Source organism: Sinocyclocheilus rhinocerous, unplaced genomic scaffold (genome assembly GCF_001515625.1).
Source record: "Sinocyclocheilus rhinocerous isolate Xijiao unplaced genomic scaffold, SAMN03320098_v1.1 scaffold1422, whole genome shotgun sequence".
NCBI classification, from domain to species: domain Eukaryota; kingdom Metazoa; phylum Chordata; class Actinopteri; order Cypriniformes; family Cyprinidae; genus Sinocyclocheilus; species Sinocyclocheilus rhinocerous.
Genome location: NW_015623657.1, coordinates 806964 through 813631, shown reverse-complemented (window position 1 = coordinate 813631; position 6668 = coordinate 806964).

Genomic DNA, 6668 nt, shown 5'->3' with positions numbered 1-6668 from the left:
TTTTGATATTATTTATATGTCTATATATAGTTTAATATATTATTATATATTTTTATTATTTATTTATTTTAGTTATTTTAGCACTCCAGCTTCAAAATGAGAAATGTTGCATTGGCAAATATCTACTAATAAATTATGTTTCAGTTTTTTTGTATATTTTATTTATGTCAGTTCACACACACACACACACACACACACACCCTGTGGGTTTATAAAATAATCACCCCATTTAAAATAATCACATTTTGTTGCTTTGCAGCCTGAAATGAAGACAGACACAGTTTTAGTATTTTCCAGCTGTATTTTCTCAGTGCAACTTATAACATCTAAGTGAAATAAATAAATAAATAAATAAACAAACAGAATCACCGAGTTGGAAAAAGGATCACCCCCTTCCTAAAAATGACTAGTAAACTCAATCACCTAATGTAATTAATCACCTTCTCAATGGCACACAACGCCATTTGACTTTCAACTGTGATCAGCTCAAGCAAAAGAGGTTTCCTGGAACATTTCAGTCCTTGGTAGTGCAACTGAAGCAAACAATCAACTCTGGGTGGCAAGGAACTGTCAAAAGATCTCCGGGATAAAATTGTGGAGGCACAAGAAAAAAAAAATCAAAGGCTTTATCAATGTCTAGACGCACAGTGAAGTCTATTATTAATAAGTGGATGTATTTGGAACAACACAGACTCTCCCTGGATCAGGACGTCGCAGCAAACTGGATGAAAGAGCCGGAGGAAACTGGTCAGAGAGGCGACCAAGAGGCCTACAGCAACTCTGAAGCAGTTGCAGGAATTTATGACAAAGAGTGGTCATTGTGTGCATGTGACGACAATATCACACATTCTCCACAAATGTGGCTTGTATGGGAAGATTGCACGAAAAAAAACCACTCCTCAAGAAAGAGGAGTTGAGTCTAAAATTTAATGTATTTGGCCTCAACACCATACAATATGTCTGGTGGAAATCCAATACTGCTCACCATCCAAATAACAGCATTCCTCCAGTAAAGCATGGAGGTGGTGATATCCTGTTATGGGAGTGTTTCTCTGCAGCAGGGACTGGAGCACTTGTCATGATAGAAGGAAAAATGGAATACTGTCAAATTCTTGAGGAAAATCTGCTGCCATCTTCCAGAAAGTTGTCAATGAGAAGAAGGTTTACCTTCCAACGTGACAATAACCGAAAGCACACAGCAAAACTCAGCACAAGTGGTTAAAGGAGAAAAAGCTGAATGTCCTTGCATGGCCTAGTCAGAGCTTTTTTAGGGTTGCTATTTTAAGGGGGGGGGGAGGATTTCTTGTCACATGACATCAAAATGGCTTCTGGTGTCTCACTGGTTTAGATAAGACGGACCTGTTTTTTTTTTATATTAATGTTTTCCTTCCTTTAATTTTTTAATGGTTATACAATTTAGACATTGCTTTTTTGTTTTTTGTTTTTTTTTACCTTAAGTCAGACTAAAGACATCGTTCAAAGCACAGAATCTAAACGTTACCCAGCCATGTTCTAGTCAAAGCTAACGAGCTCACAGTATGGATAACAAGCACTGGTCTGCAATTAAAGGCTAGCCACCACAGACTTCACAACTCAGGAAGTTTGCAGTCATCCCACTCGCATTGTGTCATACACATACCATTAGCATTTTTGAATGGGGCCTTTTCATATGTTTCAATGCACAAAGTCTCAGCCCTTGAATGGTTAAATGCAAATTGTGTGCTTGCTGGTCTATTATGCGAGTATCCCAGCCTCTCTACCTGCCTAATGTCTATTCAGGGGCCCATTGTGCCGGTCTGGAGGAGGTAACCTGCCTCCACCACACCTTTTATTTTGAAAGCACCTGCAGCACGTAGTGATTACTGCTAGGTGAGATGGAAGAAACTGGTTTAAGTCCTGCTGACTGTGTCAAACTCTCTGTTCCACGCCCCTCACTCGAATTCAGATGCACCAAACAAAAGGAAAGTACCGGAAAAATATTATAGCACATGACAAGCTTCGTTTGCATTCGCAGCTTAGCGGCTTCATCCTAATAGAAGCTTTGTGGAGGAGAGTTTGGTCATTGTTATTCACAACCCTCCCCTTGCTTAAACTGGATGGGATTAAGATGAATCGTAATAAAGATAATTCACAAGGATCTGACAGACATTTCACAGGTCCTACAGATTTAAAGAATAATCATCTCTTGGTGTTATTTAGATTACAATCCACTTCTATAACCTTTGCTGCCACTTCACTGGATTCTCAGCGCTGTATAAAGCTACTCTTAAGGAATATTTAGTGTTTCATATATGGCATTATGTTTGAGTGTCTTCTCATGACATTAAACTGAATGTCAAATATTATTCATTAATCAAAGGCCGTTTGAAGTGGGGTGGAGGGCTGTCGTGTCTCTATAACTCTCTTTACAATGAAAGAAAAAGCACAAAACAGAGACCGTTTTTGAATAGAACTTCATTTTGTAGATTCACCAAATGATGTGGGAAAAAAATAGATAGTCTAGCATAATTAATTGCATCAAAGCATTAAGAACCAATATGAATGAAAGACCTTAGCATTTTTTTCCTAAATACATTTTTATTTACATGTAGAATTTTCATATATTTATGTATGTGTGTGTGTGTGTGTGTGTGTGTGTGTGTATGTATCAAAATGTAAAATCACGGTAACCATATTTTCAGACAAAGTATCACTATCACAGTCTAACATGAACATAATTTACATTAATTAATTAATTATGTCATATTTAACATCAATAGTAAACTAATAAATATTAAATTGTTAATATGAAATATATAAAACAAATGTGTGTGTGTGTGTGTGTGTGTGTGTGTGTTTGTGCGTGATTGAACAAAATCTCCATGGTCCTATTGATTTATTTATTTATTTATTTATTATTTATTTAGTTTTTTAATATAATTTATATGAAAATCATATTCTTGTTTTAGTCATAATAATTTAATATATCTTATTTGTTATTTTTAAATGTCAGATTATTTATTTATTTGTTTGTTTATTTTTTTATTTAAAGTTAACCGAGCAAGACAATGAAGAAAGTAAGTATTACGTTCGTTTGTTTATGTTTTTATTGACATATATACAGAGTAAATCAAGGAAGAATGAACGTATTTATTAAAAGTTTGTTACTAGTTATTAAGTAATGTTTGTTTGGCACAATGCAAATGTTGTTGAGCAATGGTTGCAACTTGCAGTATTTTTATTTATTTGTTTGTTTGTTTGTTTGTTCATTCATTGATTGAAAGTAATGGCTAACTAATATCGAAGGCACAGTTACATAGTTTTAAGTAATAATCACAGTAACTACAGTATTTTCGCAGACACTAGAGTTCCATGGTAAATGTTTCTAAGGGACAGTCTTGGCAATTAAACATTTATTAGTTTTTTGAAGGTCCTCTTTACAAGGTTGCATTTTCTGTGTTGTTCTAGTTTATTAGCTGCTCTGTGTCTGTTTTTGCTGTTGGTTTGTTTATTCTCTGTGTGGGACTGGAAACTCTTCAGTCCCGGTGACCAGAAGCAGGTGAGGGCCGCAAACTTCTTTGAAGTCCCGGCTCCTTATTGATCGTGTGCATATTCTAAAAATCAAAGAGGGCTTCAAAGGCATATCTAAACTCTAAAAGACCCCTGCGCGCCCAAAACAGGCCGAGCAGTGACAGCGTGAACAAGCAAAGCAGGTGGTACTTCAGGAGGTCCAACCCCCCCATCAGTACCTCGGGACCACAGACTGTCCCACTGCAGCAGCCATGACTCCCTCATTACACTGCTAACGTGGCCATTTGTTACAAGAACAAATCCTCTCTGAGGAAGGTTTTATATTATCGTGGCCAGACTAGCCGCTAGCTATGGGCATGTATTGATGTGTTTCTGCTGTGCATTAGTTAGCAAGTCAACTGTATGTGATTGGAATGAAACTCTAGGTGTAGCTAACAAGGCTTGCATTACTAAAAGGCATTTTATTAATTATTTGTAGGCTACTGCAGGTGATGTACTGTATATACAGTGTGACAGTACAAATGTGTCAATCAGTAGAGTGGTAGTTTGATATACATTTTATACAACTGTTTAGGGACACAAACATGTTATTTTCATGTGATAGAGACAAAAGTGATAAAGTATGTATAAGTGAAGTTTGTTACTAGTTATTAAAGCAGGCATTAAAGGTGTTTGTAGGGCACAGTTTTATTTAGGTTGCATTGAGATACTATCAGAATTGTTATTAAAGGGGTCATATGATGCGATTTCAAGTTTTCCTTTCTCTTTGGAGTGTTACAAGCTGATTGTGCATAGATAAGATCCCTGAAGTTTGTGTGTGTGTGTGTGTGTGTGTGTGTGTGTTTGCGCGCGCGTGTGTGTGTGTGTGCGTGCGTGTTCGCGCGCGCGTGTGTGTGTGTGCGTGCGTGTGTGAGAGAGAGAGAGAGAGAGTATGACCCCTTTAATATTTGTGTGTGTGTGTGTGTGTGTGTGTGATTTTTATTAGTTTGTTCAATCTCTCTATATAGTTTTTTTCATTATTATTTATTTTAATTTCAGGTTTAGTTATTTAAGAAAAGTAAAACTAAATTAAAATGAGAAATATTACCATGGCAATTAGTTGAAAGAAAATATGTTTTTATTATATTTATTTATTTATTTTTGGTATTTAATTTTACTTCAGTTAACATTTATTAAAAATATTTGTAGATTTGTATTATAATAACCCTGGATGGGCACAGCACAAATGTTTCACAACGTTTTCTGTTTTTAATCCATTTTAATGTTAATGTTAAAACAGCTTTTTTTTGCATTATTTTGACTTTGATATGAATATTTGTTTTGATAGTTCACAAAATAAATAAATAAATAAATAAATAAAGTAAATAAATAAATTTAAATTCTGTCATAATTTACTCCTCCTCATGCCATTTCAAATCTGTATGGATTTCTTTCTTCTGTGAAACACAACAGAATATATTTTTTAGAATGTTTCAACAGTGTGTTTTTTTTTTTTTTTTCCTGGTTGTTATTATATGGACAAAACTATTATTTTAATAAATTTTTCAGGAAATATATGACATTTATATAGCTAACCTATATATATATATATCAATAGAACCATAGATGCTGAGGAAGATCCTTTATTTTTATTATTTAATAAAAAAAGATACTATAGTTTAGCCAATAAATCAGTAAATCAATAAATAAATAAATTATTATAATAAATAAATACATAAATAAATAATATATTAGCTAAACTATATCTTTATTTTTTGTTATTTTATTAAATACTAAAAATAAAGGATCTTCCTCAGCATCTATGGTTCTATTGAGAACCTTTCCATTGCACAAAAGGATCTTATTAAAGATTATTTAGATTATTAAAATGTTCTTCACACTAAGGAAGAAAATGATGAGGTCCTTTGAGGAACCAAAAAATTAATCTTCTCTGGCATCACTCCAAAACACCCCCTCTAGAACCTTTATTTTAAGAGTGTATCCATAAATACAGCAGACATTATCACATAGACATTTTTTTTTTCAGTCATGATGTACATTTGATATTACCTATTTAATACCATAACATAAGATTTTGGTTATTCTGCTCACACCTACTCGAGGTGGCAGATGAGAGTGGATTCATCAGCAGGACACATAGGTCTGTGGCTCAGTCTCACGGCTGGATGAACCGCCTCGCATGAGTCTCTGGCCCCGTTCTGACATGAATTACACTGCTTCCTGATTTAACTCATTCTCTGCAGTGTCCACGCTTCTGTCAACTTCTTTACCTCTTCTCACCCCAGCTAAACCTTTGTGAAGTGACTATTCTAAGCACTCATTTTATTTTGTTAAAGGGGTCATATGACGTTGCTAAAAAGAACATTATTTTGTGCCAGTGCGTTGTGATTGGCCGAATGCCTCAAACGTGTGACGGAAACGTTACGCCCCTTACCATACTGTGATGCCATGTCCCGGCATGACAAAACAAAACGAATAAAACCCATTACAAACGATGCATTTGTTGCATCCAGTGGGGACATAATTACTGATTATAATGACTAATACTTTTTACGTGTTGCGTTGCGTATCGCGCCGCGTAAACATAAAACCATGTCTGCATTTGTGATTGGAGAAACGACAAACAACAAGCGCTACTCTACACTGCCCAAAACTCGCGCTTGACTGTCTTTTTACGCGTTGCGTATCGCGCCGCGCAAACATAAAACCATTTGTGATCGGAGAAATTACAAACAACAAGTGCTACTCTACACTGCTCAAAACTCACGTTTGAATTGTCAGTGGCAAATTCTTTAAATATAAAATATTTACTTACAGGCTGTGAGTCAGAAGCACCAGACTGTCCTTGCAAAGTTGGAATTGCCCCACTTTATAGAAACAGCCTTTGTGCATTCATTGTAGGCCACTCTGCAGGTTCAGGAAATTGTCCTCCATAAAATGCTCTGCACACATCTGAATATTTGGGTTGAACTGTTCTGGAACAGTGTTGTAAATACAACTTAACCACTGATTTCTAGTTGTGTCCTCTTTTGGAAGGCCAAACAAAGTAGTTTCGCTTTCACAACGAAACACACAGCGGCCTAGCGTGAGCGAAAGCCCCGGCTTAGCCTGAGCTGAAGCCGGGCAAGAGTGAGCTGAGGCGGCGGGGTCGAGAACGG